Below are 20,389 nucleotides of genomic sequence, written 5' to 3' on the forward strand. Positions count from 1 at the left end.
GGTAATTTTTAACAAAGCTGCCTCCATTTGACCAGGTTTTCTTTTTTTAACTGACAGTTTTAAAATTCTTCCAAGCTTCAGAGAGAAAAAACAAACAAACAAACAAACAACAAAAACCCACAAACAAACAAAAAAGAATTTTTTATCACATATGTCTCTTTGATAAGATGTGGAGGTAAGAAAAGGGAGAAAATAGGTGAAAAAGGGTGAAAAAGGGTGAAAAAAGGGAGACCCCTCTGCTTCCCTTGCCGCTCCCCTGCACACGTGCATGCTTGTACACAAGAAATAGACACTGAAATATCAGTTTTAAAATATACAGAGAGACCCTGGGGAGAGCCAACATTAATGGAATTTTAAAAAGCATGTAAAAAGACAACAGAGAAAACCACAAATATTAAAAACCATGCCCAGGGGTTGAGAAAATAACGATTAGAGATTTCACAGTGGTTATGCTGACAGAAACTCTCTCCTCCGACAGGGGAGGTTTAATCTCACAGCTGGGGTGGAGGTGTGCATGCCCAGCTGCCCACCAGCTTCATTCCACACCCTGGCTCACTCTCCTGCCACTGGCCCCTTTGTAATTGACTCCTTGAAGACTTCAGAGGCTTTGTGAAGGCAGAATGGAGAATAAATGCTGCATGGTGGGTGTTGGGGCCTAGATCTTATGAGGAACATTCCTCTGGGGCCCAAGGCTCTTGTAGCCACTCCTGTAAAACCAAGGTGCTAGTGTGTGCATAATGAGCCATTTCTGGCACAAGAGCCTGGGTACAGGGTGATCCCCATGGTCCCTGGGCTATAAACGCCTCAGGAGCAGTAGCCCTCCTCTCATCAGACTCGTGCAGCTCGGGCAAAAGCAGTTTGAAGGGTAATAATGAGCCACCAGCCAGCCTATTTGTAAACCCGCACCACTTAGAGCAAATTCCTGTGTGACACAGGATTAGAGAATAAGGTGCAGAGTGTGGCAGCATACATGCCAAAGGGACCCCACAGGCTCCATCCTGGAGCAAGGAGGAAGAAGGCATTAACATCAATATCACACTCCCCTTGCAGCAAATAATTTGGGGAAGGAGAGGGGAGGGTGCAGTGATGCCCTGAATTCACCCTCTCCAGGCTGAAACCTTCCACATTGAAATGCAGAGGGGTAACAGAGAACTGAGCTAACATCAGAGAAAAGGGTGCCTGTCAGGAAGTGGGCATGTACTTAGAACTGCATATAGGACCATAAAGTATCCACAGTTCTGTTCCTGGGATCCTTTTATTAGACTGACAAAAGTTTAATTAGATTAAGAACATCAGCTGGCATGTTTGGCCAGCAGCTCTGCTCCTTCCACCCACAGAAACATTTTGAGTGTATCAGACTGGTGAAGATCCAGTCTGCAATTTGGATGCAACAAAGGTGGAACTGACTTCTGAGAGACCAAAAGAGTCAGCAGTTCTACAGGTAAACTAGAAATGAGATCATTTAAGAATAATGCATCGTAAAAAAAAACAAAAAAAAATTTGGACTCAAAAGTCAGCCTGATTTGAGGCAATTTTTTGTATAAATAGGAACTTGAATTTTATTGTGTGTCTAAACACACTTATGACGTTGTGCAAAGAAATCTACATTATCAGTAAGTATATTGGCAGGACCAGAGCCACAGAAAACTTTTTTGAAAAAGCCCTAATAATTTTTCTGGTATTCTGAAAAACACAAGATGAGAGAAATAAGTCACCTCTAGAAGACTCTTAAGGGCAAGCTGTCCCTTGCCTAGGGACTAGGGATTTAACTGGAGAGAAAGATGATATGGCATTAATAACTACTGGGCTCCCTGCCAGTGAATGGGAGAGGCTTGTCAGAGATACCCCAAACCTTAAACCAGTAAATGCTGGTCAAGAATATGCAAGATCATCCTTAAAAAAAAGTAAGCCAAAGCAACAGTAAAATAAACAAGAAATAAGACCCTCCAGAAAAAAAAAAAAAAAATTCCTCTGATTCTTCTTAATTATGCAAAAAACAAGACAGGACTAATTTCCATTATCTAACCAAATGCAAACTGGGAAATAAAAGTAAGATTTTTTTTTTTTTCTCCCAAACCACCAAAAGCCATCCATTGTAAATCTCCTCCCTCTTCTTCCAATCACATAATTGGAAGGTCATTTGCATTTTTAATAAAATACCTGCTGTGCATTACAGTACTCAGGCAGAGGTTTATTCAGAGAGGAAGCACACTGGAGCTTGCACTGTCAGATGATGAACCTCTGTCACGTGCTGTGGCTCAGGCATCCCTGTCAGATCAGAGCTGCACTTTGCCATGTAATGAAGCAACTTAGAACTACTTATTCAAAGCCTTGATCTTAATTAGCAGTAGAGCAAGGCAACTAACTTGCAGTGAATAAATTGTCAACTTCGCTTCTTTCTATTCATGAACATTGTATGATTAGCACAAATTATTCTTATAATTATTCAAATTTAATTCACCATATTATTAAAATAATATTTAGTCTACAGCTCATTCACCAGGACCATGAATGTTATAAATGAGTTTATTAATTCTGAATATCTGAGTAGATCACATGGTTCAAGGTGTAAAGCTGAGAGTCAGAGTGTCTGGGCAGTTACCTACAGCACTGAGTTTTACATTAACTTCCCTGCTTTACAGTCTGAACACTGACTATACTGAATAAATGTTGGAAAATTTGCTATTCGTCCACTTATTCACTAAGCACTTTTGGAAGAGGAACATAACTGAGGCAAAAATAATGCATGTGAGGATTTGTAAGGGGAAGGGAAATACAGGGGAAAAGTTACAAATGGAAAACACTTCACTAGGATTTTTCACAAGTTCACACACCACGGCTCTTGGACTGAAGCTGTTAGCAAGCTCCCAGTTAATAATATTCCTGTCAATAGGAAGAGAACTCACGAGAGGATGCTTCACTCAAAACTGTACTTGTAAGAATGCTGATCAATCTAAGTCAGTGTTTAATAACTCAGCCCACCCAGTGCCACTCTGGGACAGGTAAATTCATAGCACCAAAAGTACCTAAAACAAGAGTTTGCTGCCTTGTTTTTTGTTCTGCCCTGAATTCCTTCCAAGAGCTCTAGTCTTTAATTTTTTTCTTCTTTTCTTCAAAGGATTTATTTCAGAAGATTGACTGCAGTTGTGGTCTTCCCCCTGTGCCTGCTGCAGTGGGTGAGGGCAGAAATCTGAGTGCTAAGGAAAAGGACATTTTGGATTATGGAACAAATCCTTCATTCAAAGACAGACTTTTTACGACAGTCTGTAGACAAGGGGCAATGCATTTAAATTTATAGAGGGTAGGTAGGTTTAGATTGGACAAGAGAAAAAAAAAATCACAATGAGTGGTGAGACACTGGAGCACAATTTGCACACTAATGGAAAAAAAATAGACTGGGAGTATTTATGCTGAAGGAAAAAGAAAAGTTTTTTGCAAGCAGGTAAGCAGAACTCTTGTGGCAGAGAGAATGGAGACATGTCCTGTCCATCACACCTAAGCCCTGGCCCCCAAGCCCCTGGGGAATCCAGTGGCCTGCACCATTCTTCTGCATCAGTAACCCTCAGAAAAACCTTCAGGCATGGGGTGCTCACACAGCCTGCACTTGGCCACCTGCCCTATGGGACCTGGAAAATGCCCACTACACAGCAAGAGTGCTTCAAGCTCAGCCACGGATGTTGAGAAAAATCAATGAAGAACACAGAGCAGTGAACAGGGTTTATCAGCTGAAACAGTGGAAATGGGGAACTATTGACCAGCAGATCTATAACAAGAGGAATTTGGGACTTGTTTTCTTCATGATCTTTTTACCTAAGAAAACAAAGAAAAGATGTCATTTAAGGCATGAAAGAGTACGTCTGGTTTACTCCGTGATAATAACCAGGAGGCTGGAGAGTGTTCCAACCCAGCCCCAGTGCAGCTCCTAGCCCAACCAATTCCAGAACACCTCTCTGTGGGTACAGGTAGGGCACACATTGGGGATCTCCTCATGATGGTGCCTCCTTCCCCTTGAAATTGCTTTCAAATGAAAAATTTTCCACAGAAAATTGTCAAACAGAAGCACAGTATAACAAGAAAGCTTCTGGTCTGACTCAGTAAGCAGTGTCTGTAGTGTTTAGTGATTCTTAACAATTTTTTATGCTATATATTTATGTGTTATAGATACCATTTAGCAGTATTTTTCTAGCTGAGAACTAACTTATGGAAGCACCATAAGATGTCTCAAAAGAGATTTCCTCTAGCTGGAAATTGAAACGCTTTTACAAAAGCATGGACACCCTTGGGCATATTCTCTCTTAAATATCTGGACTGTAAGGCAGAGCACGTATGAGATTACATAACAAGAAGTGAGATGCATAAATGCCTTGTTTTTTATAAATGCAAACCATACCTTCCCCCTGCCATCCCTCTGTCCCCCTGCAAGTATAAAAACAGGTCAGAGGAAAGAAAAGGTGCTTCTGTTATGATGGGCTCATTCCAGTGGACAGGCCCTTTTGTTGGAAGGGACAGGCATACAGCCCATCCTTACTCTGCTACTGTGGTCCTGAGGGTGTCTGCCTCTAAAACCTTTGTAGCAACTCTTGACACCAATATGTCACCAACACCTTATTAACCAATTATGATCACTGCACCCCAAAATTCAACATCTAGCTGAAGCTTTCTTTATACAAGCACCCTATGAAAATTCCCCATAATTTGAGTAAAAAATCAGTTAACACATTTAGCACTTGTCAAAGACCGGATTTTTGTGTGCTTGAGTCAAATTCCTTTCCAATCAACCAACTGCACATATTGAGCAATATAAAACTATTTATGGCCAAATGCAAATACTGTTTCTGCTAATCTAACAATGCAGGATGGCTGTTCAGTTGTCTGTGCAAAAAGAGCTGATAGTTGTAATTTAGTTTACAGTGGACAAGAGACAGTAATGTAAGGAATTCTTATTGTCTCTTTTTATCGGTGGAAGCTCAAAAGCAATGAAAAGTAATCTGCCCTACACTTCTATGGTTCAGTAAATAGTCCTTTAGAAAGTCTACTTAAAAAAAAAAATCAAAAAAGGGAAAGAGGAAGGGGGGGGTCAACAATAAATGAATAATACACAGACATGTCCACAGTGATCTGAATAATTCAGCACACAAAATTAAAGCATGTTTCACATCTGCCACCATAAAAGATAAAGCTATCTAGTCTGTTTTAAAAGTATAATGATTACAAGGGAACACTTCTGATTCACGCTCAGGTCTAGTTTGAATGCCAAGCCTGTGGTCCCCACAAAAGAACATCTTAAAGGTCTGGGCTGAAAGAGCTCCAGCTGCAAAGTTTTAATTGACTAGAAACAGCAAAGTTTTAAAGTGCCATCTGTTACCAGTAAACCCCAGTGGTGCTGACCAGTTTGCAAAGACCCTGCACCCTTGGGATACCTTCATCCACCAAGTGAGATGTCCAAAAATGACCTCTGCAGTTATTTAGCTGGCTGCACTGAGAACAACCCCGTTCTTACACACTCTCCCTGCACCTCATCCTAGAGCCCTGCCAAGCCCCCTTCAGCACCCGAGTTTGGGGTGCCAGTCTAAAATGCAAGCCTTCCAGGTGCCTTGAGTTTCTGTGTCTGAAGTTTCAATAACACACCATCTGAGGCTACAACTGGTTCCAAATGTACTGATCTTCCAGCAAATGCACTGATCTTCTTTTCCAAGTGGAAACAGACCAGCGGCTAAGCACCAAACGATTCCAGTGGGGCCATATGTCTTCCAAATTCTCACCAAGATGCAATGAGAGAGAAAACTCAGCAAGCAGAAAGTTCCTTCCTACCATGTGAAGATACGTGACAGCCACGCCTTTACTATCCCATCACACCTTATGTACTCAACCTGATGTAAAACTGGGTCTGTCTCTTTTGGGGGAGCCGAGGGGGCACATGTGGGAGTGCTGCAAGGAGGCGTTTTGATCCCAGTCACAGCAGAAGAGCCCCTCATTCCCAGGGAGGGTGGTGCCAGCAGCCTGTGCCACTGGCAGGGCCCCGGCTGCTGCGGGCCAGGCGCTGCCCCCGCGCCAGCTGGGAGAGATGGCTCAGCCCTCTCCCTGGACAGGCATCAGCCCTGCTCCTGCAGCCTCCAAACATTCCTCCTAAAGCAACAGCACAGCTACACACATCACTGCCTTTATGTTTTATAAGGGATCTACTGCAAACAATGCTTTTTGTATTAAATTACTGGGGTTTAAAAATGCGGCAAGGTGCAGATTCTTCCAGTACGGAAGTGATGCTGCCAGCAAGTTTTCCAGTGTAAATTCTCTGAAGTCCTGATTGGCCTTTTGGGATAAACATCTTGTATTTCGTCCAGATAAGCCTCCATGAAATCTGACTCATTGTTTTCGTTTTAGAAAGTTACCTATACAGGAAAAAATACACACTAGGTATTAAAAAATTCAAACCAAACCAAAACCTCAAAAAACCAACAACCTCCTCCTGTAATCAAAATATGGAAGTCACTGTGTTTTTCATTACTGAACAAGCAAATCCTTTTTCTTTGGTACCCTGGAGTATTAACAGGTGGCCATAGCCCCTAGCTGCATGAAACTACCATATGCTACAGAGATTAAAATTAATAAACTAACAGCACAATGTGCCAGTTTATTGTGCTTGCATTTATTTTTTTTTTTTTAATAAAAAGACATATTTGGTGAATTTAGCCTTAATGTCAGAAGCTCCAATTTTGAATTCTTTGTTTTGGCCTCATACCAGGTAAGCACACATACAGAAATATATTTCTGACACTACATTTCAAAATACCACTTCATTTGTCCTCCTCTATGTCCCTCTATGCTAAAACATTAGCAGTTCCGTATACTTTAAGGGCTTTAACAGTGAAAAATTTAACAAATTTCCTCTGACATAAGATTATGTGCACAATAAAAAATTATCAGAATCTCATTTAACTGTACAAATTCATTTCTTGTTAAATACTAATCAGCCAGAACAAGGCATCACATACAATCTTCTTTTCCCTTCTCTACTTGGCACCTTTAATGGGTCTTTAAAAAATTCTCTTTGTTTTCCTCCACAAAAACTGTTAATAATTGGCAAAGAAACCCACTGATGTGAATACTAGATGAATATGGAAACCACAAAGCATTATTTCATGTGGAGGAAATGAGCAGAGGTGCCTCCAAATATAAACAGGCAGTGCTTATCCGACTCTTCAGAGAGCCCCAGTGTTGGCTCCTAAATTGGAGCATCTGCCAAAAACTACACAAAATTCTGCGTCCAAAACCAGGAGGAAAACATTGTCCATATTGTAAACCATTTGCATGACAATTATGGCCTTGAATCAGTAACCTTCTATTCATTTGAGTAATCAGTACTCCAGTGAGTGGTTTCACGGACTCCTCAGCCGCTGCTTGTACACAAATGCACTGTAGAAGGGTTTTGTCCTACTGATTGGGGTGACTGCCAAGACTTGCAGGGTCCAGCACTAGTTTTATGGTGAAGTTACTCCATCTATGACCCTGTGTAAAATTAGGGTCTTGACCCCTCTAGAACACTTCCCAAGAGCAGCCCCAGCTGTCCTCTCTCCAGACATTTCTGGGAGGAACTCTGCTCTGTTGTCTAACCTCCTTTCAGCTGCTTATGGGCTGTGCTGCTTGTAGCAAGGAGTTCTGACAACTCTGTGTACATCCTTTTGACCTTCATCTTGCAGTTTTATTGCCTCTCTCTCAGGGCTGGTGCACAATGATGCTGGAAAGAGCAGCCTGCTCTGGGTTAGGGGCAGGTTACACACCAAAAGTGTACTATTTGCACGGTAGTGGCAGGGAGAGTTAAGGTTATCATCTGGCTCCAGGGACGTGCCCTCATGTGTACAGCACTGAAATAATGGAAGAAAATAGCAGAATTCACAGATTTCTTTTTTTCTACCTTATTTCTATAACCTCCCAACTGCTGAGAAAAATACAGAAACTTTTTTGACACACCCTTCCTCAAAGCCTCACACCCTCCTTTTTTTTTCTCCATTCTCAAAGGCTAGGAGGGAAGGAGCAGAGGCAATGCTGTTAATCCTCCCTAAAGTACTGACTGAAACCCACTGAAATCGATGGAAAATCTTCCAGTGATTTTTAACAGACTCAGATCACAGTTCTCAGCAGACATGAGCTGTCTCCAGCACATCATCCTGGAGAAAAAAGATAGAGAGGCAGAAGTGCAGCCTACTTCCAGCTCAGGTAGGGTTGGTGTCAGCGGAATCAGAATTTGTCAGATCCAGGGACACCAGGACACGCTGGCAACTTCAAAGACATAACAGAAAACAAAGGAAAAAGCTCACATACTAATCTAGTTTGTCAATATGCATGGACTTCATTGAATTCTGTGATTCCTGCCTCCAAACACAGGATGGGTTGTTTTTTTTTATTTCCCTGAAAGAGATTGTTTTGATGTTTTCTAAATAAAGCATCTTCATGTTTAATTTCCAAATGACACTTCAAAGCTAAATGAATTATATCACTGGAAAGCTTTTCCATAAGGAGCTTTTCAGAGGATGCCAATTCTTGATTTTTGCAGGAAGAGGAAAAAATTACCTTTTTTCATGTTTCTTTTTTTTATTGCATGATGTGGCCAGCATATAATTTTGAGTAAATTATTTATATAGATCTCATCCTAGTCATTTGGTCAAAAGAATGGAAAGACATCTTTTCACCTACAACACATCAAAACTTTTGAGAAACTACTAAAATAGGAACGTAATTCCTTAATCATTATTCAGGAAGAAGTCAAATCAAATGCAAGTTTTACCTCAGAGAAGGCATAGGAATGAGGCTATAAACGATATATGGCTTTTCCTCAGTCAAGCCACTTCTAATTTTTATCCCTGGTTTTCATTTTGTCTTATTCTTAGTTCCACAGTTGCTCAGTGTAAACTTTATTATCATTGAAATACACCAGAACATTCTTATGAATCTGTAAGATCACAGTAAAATAAATCTAAATATTTTTCTTATTTAGAACCACGTTAATGCTCAGTCTGAAAAATATTCCCAGTACTAATGGTTAATACAATTCTAGTAGCCAAAAGACAATAAGGGAACCCAATTCAGAATAACATGTTCTGGAGAAAGCATTTTCCAATATCTTAGCCTTGCAGATCTATTTCAATTAACATTTGAGGAGATCTGAGACATCATAAAATAAAAGTAAGTACTAAGTTTCCAAGAAATATAAACTGAACTGTAATTCCATTGCACATGAACATACTCCATCTTCTCAAAGAGCTGAACTGTGGTTTCCAGTATTGGCAGGAGGCACTCTTATAATAACATTATATGTATACTGTAGTTCCCTTCATGTCTTTCATCTTTTTTCATAAACAAAATTACAGTGACAGTGCAGTTCATTACAGGAGGTTTCATTAAAGAACTGGTTTATTTTAAGAGAACAGCAGCAAAGAACTGTCTTCAGGGATGGAGCCGAGTAAAAGGCCTGATTATGCCTCCATGAAAATCAGGCAGAAATTATGCAGGATTTTGACACTGTAACACAGGAAAATCCTCTTAAGAGACACAGGGAACAAACTGTTCCACTGTGACACGCATTAATAAGCAGGTGCAGCCCTGTCAAGTTGTTGCAGGGCGACAAGTTTGGCCCTTCTGAGGCCTGGCTCCCCATTCTCCCCGGGCTGGCAGTGCCCCGGCCCCAGCCCTCAGGGCTGCAGGAGGGACCCAAGGGGGATCACAAATCACAGAATGGGTTGCACTGGAAGGGACCTGAAATATTATCTACTTCAAACCCCCTTGCCATGGGCAGGAATGCTCCTCACTAGATCAGGTGCTTAGGGACCCATCCAGCCTGGCATTGAACACTTCCAGGGATGGGTCACCCACAGCTCCTCTGGGCAGCCTGTTCAGTGTCTCACCACACTTAGTAAAGGATTTACTCTTAATATATAATCTAAATCTTGCTTCTTTCCATTTAAAGCCAGTCCCTCTTATCCTATCACTACACACTCTTGTAAAAAGTCCCTCTCCAGCTCTCCTGTAGATCCCTTTAGGCACCTGAAGGTGCTCTAAGCCTCCTCAGAGTCTTTTCTTCTCCAGACTGAACAACCCCAACCCTCTCATAGCAGAGGTGCTCCAGTCTTCTGACCATCTGTCTTGGGCTATGTAACTAAAAAAATACGTATTCGATTTCATCTATTGAAAGCCATTGGGAAGATGTTTTTACTTTATCTCTTGTAACTCCAGGGGGAAGGGGGCAGGTGCCTTCCAATAATGGGCCAGCTGTTAAAACTGGGTGGGATATTGTTCCTTATCTCTTTCCAGGACCTGTCCTCCCTCCAAGGGATATCTCCTTTAATGGGCCAATAAGGCTCACTAATGACATGACACATTATGTCATCGCATTGTGAGATGCACCCGGTGGGAGGAGCCAACCTTTCCTACCTAGATAAAAAACTGAGACGCAGGAACACCAGATATCCAGTGCTCCCACTGGATTCCCAGAGGAAGACTGGACCCATCTTGCCATTAATGAACTCTTTTTCTACAGGACCATCTCTACTCCAACAGAACTACATCTGGCACTCCAGGAGGGCTTCATTTGGACTGCTTCCAACACCCTGACCAACAGTGTGTCAGGTTGTATTTCTGACTCTTTCAGGGTTTCTAGGATTTGCTGTTTGTTTTGTTTGCTTTTTTTTTTTTTTCTTTTTTTTGGTACTACTATATTTGTATTCTTAATATTTCTAGCAAAGAAACTGTTATTTCTATTCCAAAACCTTTGCCTGAAAGCCTCTAATTGCAAAATTATGATAATTTGAAAAAAGGGCGGGGGGGGTTACATTCTCCATTCCAAGGGAAACTCCAGGTCCCCTGGCAGATACCTGTCTTGCTAAACCAAGACACCATCTTCATGACCTTCCTCTGGACTCACTCCAACAGGGCCCCGTCCTTCTTATGTTGGGGGCCCCAGAGCTGGGCACAGTGCTTCAGGTGGGGTTTCATGAGAACAAAAGAGAGGAGGAGAAGCTGTGCCAAGGTGCAGCAACTGGGAAACAGGAGTTTTTCCCCTGCTCTACCTGAGTAGGTGAAAACCCACCATGCAGCCCACCCATCTTCTCCTGCCATCAGGGCTGCAGCTGGCTCTGCAAAAATCAGTAAACTGGGGTCTCCCAGCAACTTCTTTATTTCTCCTTCCCATGCCAGTAAGAGCAGTTCCTAGAAAACACCATTGCCTTCTGAGTAACTGGAAAGTTTTTTTCATTTTTCTGAGTCTGCCACTTCTCTTTCACAAAAAATAATCTCCAGTTTGGGATTAATCAATGAAAAGGTCACCTTGTTGCTCAGAGTTTTCAAAAACGTAATCCAAATAAATGCGATACGGTAGTTTTTGTAACTGTGTTTCTCAGTCGAATCAGATATGCTGTCTCCTATTGTTACTGCAATTTACCTCCCTTGTATATGCTGCTAAGACAAGACACAATCAACACCATCTATGACTTCAGGCGAAGGGTTGATGGAAAAGTAATTTCTCATTTTATTTTTTTGTTGACACTATTTTCACTCTGCTCTCTGGAATGACAGCTTTGAGGTATCTGCGATAAAGATATGCAGTGAAGAGCATTACTGGCTCAAAAATACTTTACCCCAAGAAGAATTAGTTCCAGTATTCCAAAAATCCTATTTTTAATCTTCCTCCAGAGGGCAAACATAATTGCCTTTTTCAAAGCCACACTCAAAAAGAGCATCTCTCTATCATTTCCCTTTTAGACAGGGGCAGTGGTTGAGCACAGTGACCTCTCCTCTTGTATGAAGTCCAGACACTCTAGGCTGTCTGTAACCAAGCCAGCAGCACAAGACACCAAGCTATTACCCCTGCCTTATGACCATAACAACTCTAAAATGTGAGTTCCTTCCAGGTTATCTTTCCTTTCAGCAACTTCTATGAGAAAGAATAGAGAGGGGCCTTAGGACAGATTTTCATCACTCCATGTGGTTTTCAGACTATTTTCCTTTACTGACACTATGAATACATAACTCACTCTGGTTTCTGAAACATGTTTAATGCATGATATATTAAGAGCTGTAGAAAACACAATATTAAAATTCTAACATGAAAAATTATACCATTATGGCTCATTACATTCTCTGTTGCAGCCATCTGAACTGTGAGAAACGTACTGTCATCCTGTCATCTATTTCTATAAGATCTGGGATCATGTTGTACATGATGTCATTTATTTAACAGATATAAGGAAGATAAAGTCTTCAAGTTCTTAAGTGGATCATAAGTGTTTGCTACTGGTCACCTGAGAAGAACACTCGACTCTAGATCTGCAGAATCAAAAAAACCCAAAGAAACTAAAGTTAAAAATCAAGAACAACTGACCCAAAGCTTTACATATAGAGTGGGATTTCTATTTCCAATAACAGTAGTTTATCTTGTACATTTATTCAAAATAGTTATGTATTCACTTCATCTTTGAAGAAAATGTGGAGTTTTTTCTTGACTCCAGACAGTTCTGGTCACTAGCATTTCTAACAGAGCTTTTAAGACACAGATATCATCACAACTCTACCAAGAATCTCATCAGAGCACATCAGAACTTCCTTTCCAATGTTTTTTCCCTGCTGCTACCTTTGCCTACAATTTGATTAAGAAAAGTTCACATATTGCTGGAGGTTTACCGCAGATATAGCTTTTACTTAAAAATGTTCATTGAAAACACCTGGTAGGTATTAAAATGATCCAGCATAATCTGTCAGAAAAGCACAAATCTGAATTCAAAGTAAATGCAAAAATACCTGGAAATGCCATGGGCTTTCAATACCTCTCTAAGTCATATAAATTTAAATCCCCTACTTAGTAAACATTTTCTGATTTAAAAACCATTTATTGCCTCTGACCACTCCTACAAAAGCAGTAAAATGCCATGCTGATATTGAAACAGACCTTCCCATTATATTAAAATACTGTAATAAAAATTCCCAGTTTTGCCATGATGACTTTCAGAAAACAACCTGACATTTTGGTATCTGCACCATTGCTGCCATTTATTTTGCATAACTGTTTTGATTTACAGTCATGAAATTAACTTAGATCCCTAATGGAACTGCCTGAAGACTGTCACATTCTCCAGTCCAATATATAATATTAATAAAAGCCGATCACTGAAACCAGCCTGGAATATTTGGCTGACAAGGCCAGAGTGAACTGCACGTCTTTGCAAATCCTACTCCTCCTCTCTGGATATCTCAGAGGGGCTGCCTTAGAATTAAGTAACAGTGGAAATCCTCAAGTACATCCTCCCTGCTTTGTGGAACCCTCATAACTAGCGAAATCAAAGGCTGTCAGTTCAGGAAAACTACCCACAGTTAGTGTTTCCCTTATAAAAATAAACAAAAAAGCGCCTTTTCAGAACCCCTAATACATAAATTTCATCCCATAAGGAAAGCACCAGGGCTGAAGAGAAGGCTCCAGGCAGAACATGTTGGGACCTTCCAGCACCTGAAGGGGGTTTATGAAAAGGAGGAATAGGGACTTTATATATGGGCAGAGAGTGACAGGACATGGGGCAATGGTTTTGAAATGAAAGAGGGTGGTGGGTTTAGATTTGACATCATAAATAAATTCTTTATTCAGAGGTTGGTGAGGCAGTGGAGATTGTCCAGAGAAGTTGAGGATGCCCCACCCCTGAAAGTGTTCAAGGCCAGGTTGGATGGAGCCCTGAGCAACTTGAGATTCCAGGGAGTGGAATCCCTACCAAGGGCAGGGGCAGTGGGGTTAGAACTACATGATCCCGCCAAAAAAACAAAACAACCTAAAACCCAAATAAAACCCCCAAACTACCCTTTTCCCAAAATAGCAGCCTTTGTATCCAGCCATTTTTCTGGCTCCTACAGTGGATACAATAATGAACATCTGCACTGTACTTATTTTGGTTTTGGACTATTTTTTCCATATGTTAAACTTGTCTGTGAAGGGTAGGCAGCTTTGAGGTAAACCCATACACATTTGTTGAGGATGCATGGTCAAGACTTCCAGTGGCCAATCTGAGGCAGAACACAGAAGCCAGCGATGACCAGGGAAAGGAACCATTCTGCACATTTGGACTTCCAGTCTGCTAGTCCTGGACCCTTCCCTCACTGTCCCCACTGCCAGCTCCCTGCTCCAGAGGCAGGCAGCTAAAAAGGGCTTTTTTATATATGACACAGAAATCATCATTAAAGAAACTGCACAAATGTGCCTTCTCAAATGGTATCTCTAGCTAATGCAACAAGAGTAATTTATTGGGTCAGCCTGTACAAAGCAGTTCCCTGTAATTTCATTCTTTTCAGGCACACTTTGGGCATTCTGGAGGGGTGAGAGGAGGGAAGTGAACTGCTTAAGGCACAACAATATTTGCAACACATTCCTTTTTTTATGGCTGATAACCAGTATCTTCCCTTAAAACATCACAACCTTTGAAAATACTTAAAATTAAATTGTAAGTCGAGTTTCCTGAAGTTATTCTTTCCCTGAGACCAACAAATGTTTCAGATCTGGAGGGCAAACATACAGCACCAGTACATTTCTGACTCATTAGTTTGCTTTTCTCCACAGGATTTAGATTGACATCTATTGGCCTAACTTGTGACACAACAGCCCAGTTCTTCAAATGTCAGCTCCATCGTCCCTGCTTCGTCAAGTTTCCCCTGGTACTGCAGCTTCAGACTCAGTGTTTTAAAGCAAAAGAGTCCAGTTTAGCTTCTAAAGCAGAGCCTATGGGTGTAAAAGCAATGTTCACATTATTTCCCACTTTTTATTCAGAACATATAAAAGATGAAAGTCAAGGATTATGATGTCAATCTTAAAAAAAAAAATGAAAACTGGAGAGCACTAAACTGAGACTTGATGCTGTGTTAGTCAACTGATTCAGGTCAAAGAATTGCTGGCATGGACAGTAAAGACACATTTATTTACAGGAACTTATTTAGAACATATTTTTTAATGTAAGTTAAATGAAATGAAATTTCTCTATGCTTTGACGTGTACAGATCACATACATATACACAGAATAGAGCTGCATATCTTTAATCAACAACACTTTCTTCCATTCCGCCCCCACCCACCCCCCCCCCCCCCCCAAATTCCTGTAGTCAAACTGCAAAGACTGCAAATGTCCAGGCTATCATAATTACAAGAATGTACACATCCCTTCCATCACAGAATGGACATGGCTATCTCAACATCACTTGTGGGTAAAACCATGAACCAAACCTTGGGTTTGGTGTGGTTTTATTGGGTGCTTTTGGCCATAAAATGCAAATAAAGAGCCTTCTACCAGAGATTTAGAATGGACTAATTTAATCATTCAAGGCTTAACTTTTAGGAAGAGGCTACAGATAGGTCAGTAGTTTATTTATTAGAATCGGTCAATAGGCATAGAAGACGTATTAATGTAGTTTGCCTTTTCTCAGACAGTAAAAAATGTACTTCTCAAGAAGGTTTACTGCTACTAAAATTAGTAGTTCCTTTTCCTAAAGCTCAGGGACATGCAACCCTCAAATTTCATTTGGGTCATGTAAAAGAAGCAAAAGAAAACTCAGAAGATTATACAGAAACAGAGTCCTTCCTTCTTAGCCACTAGCAAATTAGTGTCAAATATGTTTTCTGGCTTTTTTTCCTCTCTGGAGGAGACAGAAGTAATGCTTCTATAACCTGACCAAGTTCCTTTAGATCCTGAGTTCATCTTAAAAAAAAAAAAAAAAAAAACAAACAAAAAAAAAAAACCCAAAAAAAAAAAAAAACCCAAAAAACAAACCTAAATGTTAAGGTAAACATTTTAAAAAACATATTAAATAATATATTAAACAATGTGTTATTAGTTTACACTATTTTACAGCTTCTTATCGACAGAGAACTTGCTTCATCCATTTCTTTTTGCACTGGTTACATACTTTCAGTACCATGAGCTTCAGATAAGAACAGGTTCATAAAATCACAATTGTCTCAAAATACATCAACCTTCTCCTACAACAGCAACCAGTTCCATCCTCTGACTCTTGCCAAAACCCCAGGTTTTTATTATTGCTGGCTTTTGCTCACTTCATGGGTACCCATTATGGCATGCTGTCAAAGGCTGAAGTGTTGTAGTAAAAATCTTACAGCCCTTCATATTAAAGGCGCCTCAATGGGGTTTTTACAACCTCTGAGCAGAAGATAGCAACTTCTAATTCAAGAACTTTGGACCTCACTAATTCTAGAATCAAATATCTCAGCAATAGGCTGACCTCATTAACAGAACTGACAACCAATTTGTCACAAACGAGGGAGTACAGCTACAAGAAGTGGTTAATTGTTCCATTTAATTTAATTAACTGCTTTCAGATGTGGCTAATGCTTTGCAAACTGTTGTCTTTGTGCTCTTAAAATTTTAGAGTCAAAGTTAGGCTCATGTTACTGCTGTATATGACTTAAATTTTTCTGAGTTTCAAGACAGGAAACCAGGTTTCATCTCATTTTCCTATAAAATGCAAGTGGAAGTTGCTATTGTTTCTTGAAATAAATGTATAAACCATAGAGATAATTTTTTTATAAAACCCAAGCATGGATTCATGCAAAGTCAGTGCCATGTTTACACACACCTACCATGTGCCATCTATAAAACTGTTATAAAAAGCAGCAGGCTGCACTCTCTGCCTGACCAACAAGGGGCCTGAACTCAAGAAAGTTTACAATTATTTTGGTTATTATGTAACTCCGGGGTCATGGGTTTTGTTCCCATATGGGCCATTCACTTCAGAGTTAGACTCAATGACCCCTGTGGGATCCCTTCCAAATCCAAATATTCTGTGTGATTCTGTGAACTGAGTCAGCAGACACAAACAAGACCAGGACCCAGACAACTCTAGTCAGATCAATCAGAGGTGAAACCTTTTCATCAGTGACTTCCTCGGCCATCCAAAGTTACATCACAACAAGCTGTTTGTTCCGTGCATCTGCACAATTTTATGCCAACACCTCAAACATCTGAAAATCACCATGCTAGGGGCCACATTGCCTTCACTCCTGACTGTCACCAACCATGTTTGCCCTGGGTGCCAGGGAGAGCCATGGGTCAGCTGGGTTTTCCTAGGCAGGATGGACAGCAGGACCTTGAGGGGAGAGCACTGACCCTCTTATCCCTAAATCACATCTCTTGAGGACCTTGGAAGAAATGTCAGTTTCCCCCGGCTTTACTGTATCAGAAAATCTTACTTTCATCATCTTAACAAGTGCTTAAACCCCATGACACTTACAAACAAAAGCTACTGATGAACATTTCAAGTAGCAGTACAGAACTGGAGGCTTTATTTTTCCTCCCAACAAAATTGTTGCTTCATATGTGAAAATGTGCTTTAAGACAAGGGTTTTGTTTGCTTGCTTTTTGTTGCTATTTAATCTTCCTCCTACATCTGTTTGGTCTCACCATCTTTGATGAAAACAAATACTCTCAACACAGGCATAACCACACAGAATAAACCGACTGCAGCAGTGCAAACTCTAAGTACTTTGATAAAAGTTATGAGGGGTTTTTTGCCTCTCATTACCAGGAAGCATGTTTCCACTTATCTTCCCAAGTATTTCCACTTGACACTCTGTCTGTCCTTAAGATCAAAGTCAAGAATGTTGAACCAGTGGTGCAAGGTAGGAGAGTGAGGAAGAGGGGGCATGGAGAGGCACATAGGAGGCTCAGGCTGGATCTCAGCAGGAGCATCCCTGGGGGCTGCCACTCAAGGCTGAAGGTTCCTGTGGTGCAACCCCCAGAGCACCCAGCCCTGTGCAGCCACTGACCCCTGCTCTGGGAGGCACAAACCACCCCAGTCACTCTTCTGGGCTACGAACTTGCCACCACGTGCTTGCCAGCACATGAATTCACTCCTCAAAGTGAAACAACCTTGAGTTGTCGTGTTCATGCTAAGCCCTGCGGTAGGCTCCTCCCTGAAGACACAAGTGAGATTGATTGCACTTGTGATTTGTTCATTTCCACAACTATCTTACCATTAATATCCCTCTCTCATCCATTTGCAACACCCGATAAGCACACAAAATTGATTATAATGTCCAATTCATCAGGTAAAATCTTCTGGGATATTATTGTGAGCTTTTTTTTTCTTTCAGACTCCCTATCTTCAGACAGGAAGGGGAAATAAACAATAAAAAATCACAACAAATGGGGTTTCCAAAATTAATTAGTTTAACAAGAGGTAGAAACATGTCTAACTGCATCAGGGCTGCTTTGTGCCAGTGTAAGAAATTATGTGCTTGCCTTAGTGCAGGTTCTAATTTACGTATCGAAAAGTGCTATATCTCAAAGTAGATTAAGATAGCTACAAGTTTCAGCTTTAAGTGCTCATCAAGCCAAGAGATAACAGAACTGATGAATGGGACATTTCAGATCCTTAGAGAAATGAGCACTATTACATAAAAAGTGTGATTTGAATTTGTCTTTCTGCTTAGGCTGTGCCTTCCTGACAGAATTTATAAATAGAAACAGAACTTTAAAAATCAAGAGCTCCCAGAGTGCTTTTTCCTTCATCATCTGATCACGAAGTATTGGACTTACACAAATCCATATATCTTGCATTGAAATAACCTGCATGTTTTAGTCACTCCTCCCCAAATCAATTTATTACTGAATATCAAATGGTAAATGAAGTTATTATTTCAATCTGAAAAAAGTGAGTCTCATGGTCATTACCTATAAAAACAGAGAGAAACCAAAGTCCTTTAACTGTTGAGAAGATTGAATATAAACTCTGTGCTCCAGAAGATGGGAATGCTATGCCACTAGTTTTTAATAAAGTGGTTTCCACAGATTTAGATTTACAGGCTTGGGAATCAACTACTGATGAATCAATCTGCTTCCCCTGCTGGGATATCAGAACAGGCAGGGCCCTGTAACTGCAGAACCAGACAGCAGCAGCTCTGTTAGGGCAAAGCCTAACAGAGCTTATAGAGATATAAGCCTTCATTCAGCCCTGTACCATGTTCTGCAGATAGCAGTTTTAACCCTTTCCTCACAGCATTCTCCCGTGAGTCCTTCCCCACAGCCTGCAGCTCTTCACAAGCTGCTCCCCAGCAGTCTCTCCAAGGATCTCCAGGAAGCAGTCCCAGGAACAGACTGCTCCAGCACAGGTCCCCTGAGGGGTCACAAGGGCTGCCAGCCATGGGCTCCCCTCTCCGTGGGGCCACAGGCTCTGTCAGAAACCTGCTCCAGCACAGGATTCCCAAGGGGTCACAGCCTCCTTTGGGCATCCACCTGCTCTGGTGTGCAGTATTCCATAGGCCACATACCTGCTCCAGGACATCCAACACCTGCCTCACCATGGTCTTCAACACAGACAGCTCTGGCACCTGGAGCACCTCCTCCCTCTCTTTCTGCACTGACCTTGGTGTCTGCAGGCTGTCGTTCTCACATATTCTCACTCCTCTCTCCTCCGGTTGCAATTGCTTCAGCACAGTAACTTTTCTTTCCTTTTTAACTACATTATCCCCAAGGCACTACTGCTGTGCCTGACGGGCTCAGCCTTGATCAGAGGCAGGTCCATCCTGCAGCCAGCTGGCCTTGGCTCTGGCAGACACCACGGAGGCTTCTGGCAGCTTCTCACAGAAGCCAACCCTGCGGCTCCCCTGCTACCAAAGCTGTGCCACACAAACCAATACAAGGGACAAGGAGAAACTGGAGTGAGTTCAGCAGAACTCCAGGATGGTCAGGGGGGAGCAGAAGCCCTGTGAGGAACAGCTGGGGGAGCCAGACTTGCTTAGCCAAGGAAAGGAACCAAAACCAGCAAGAGTCTCAAAATGGCCAAATGAACAGAAGCATGTTCATCACGTGAAGACTGAACTGAATTCACATTGCTATGCTCACACACATATGGCAGGCACATTATGCATAACTACCACTTAATCATTCATAAATACTAAGCTCTCAAATCCTATTTCAGCTTGAAATGTATGGAAATTATCTGCTATTTTAAGCATGCTTGTCATAGGCAATTATAACAGTCTCTCAAGGCCAATGTTTTCAGAGTTTATGAGGGGTTCTCAGGTACAACATGTAAAGAAAAACATATGCTACAACTATTTCTCTGGATGATTTATAACTGGTTTGTAGAATCTCTTCTGCACAGAAGTAGTTTTAAACAACTCATTTGTGTACTACAAATAAAAGAGATAAACATTTCTTCCATCTATATAAGATAATCTTTCAGGTACAAAACAATCTGATCTCAGATAAACTGCAGGAACAGTGCCATATGTTTGCACTTATCCAGAATGCTGGCTAAGTTCTGCCTGAAGTTTTAGCTTTAACTGCCAAGATAAAAAAGATTTTTCAGAAAAAAAAAAAAAAGACCAAAAACCAAACCAAACAGACCCCTCCCC

The sequence above is a fragment of the Chamaea fasciata genome, unplaced genomic scaffold, assembly GCF_029207755.1.
Source record: "Chamaea fasciata isolate MVZ Bird 193981 ecotype frontalis unplaced genomic scaffold, bChaFas1.0.hap1 SCAF_2, whole genome shotgun sequence".
NCBI classification, from domain to species: Eukaryota; Metazoa; Chordata; class Aves; order Passeriformes; family Sylviidae; genus Chamaea; species Chamaea fasciata.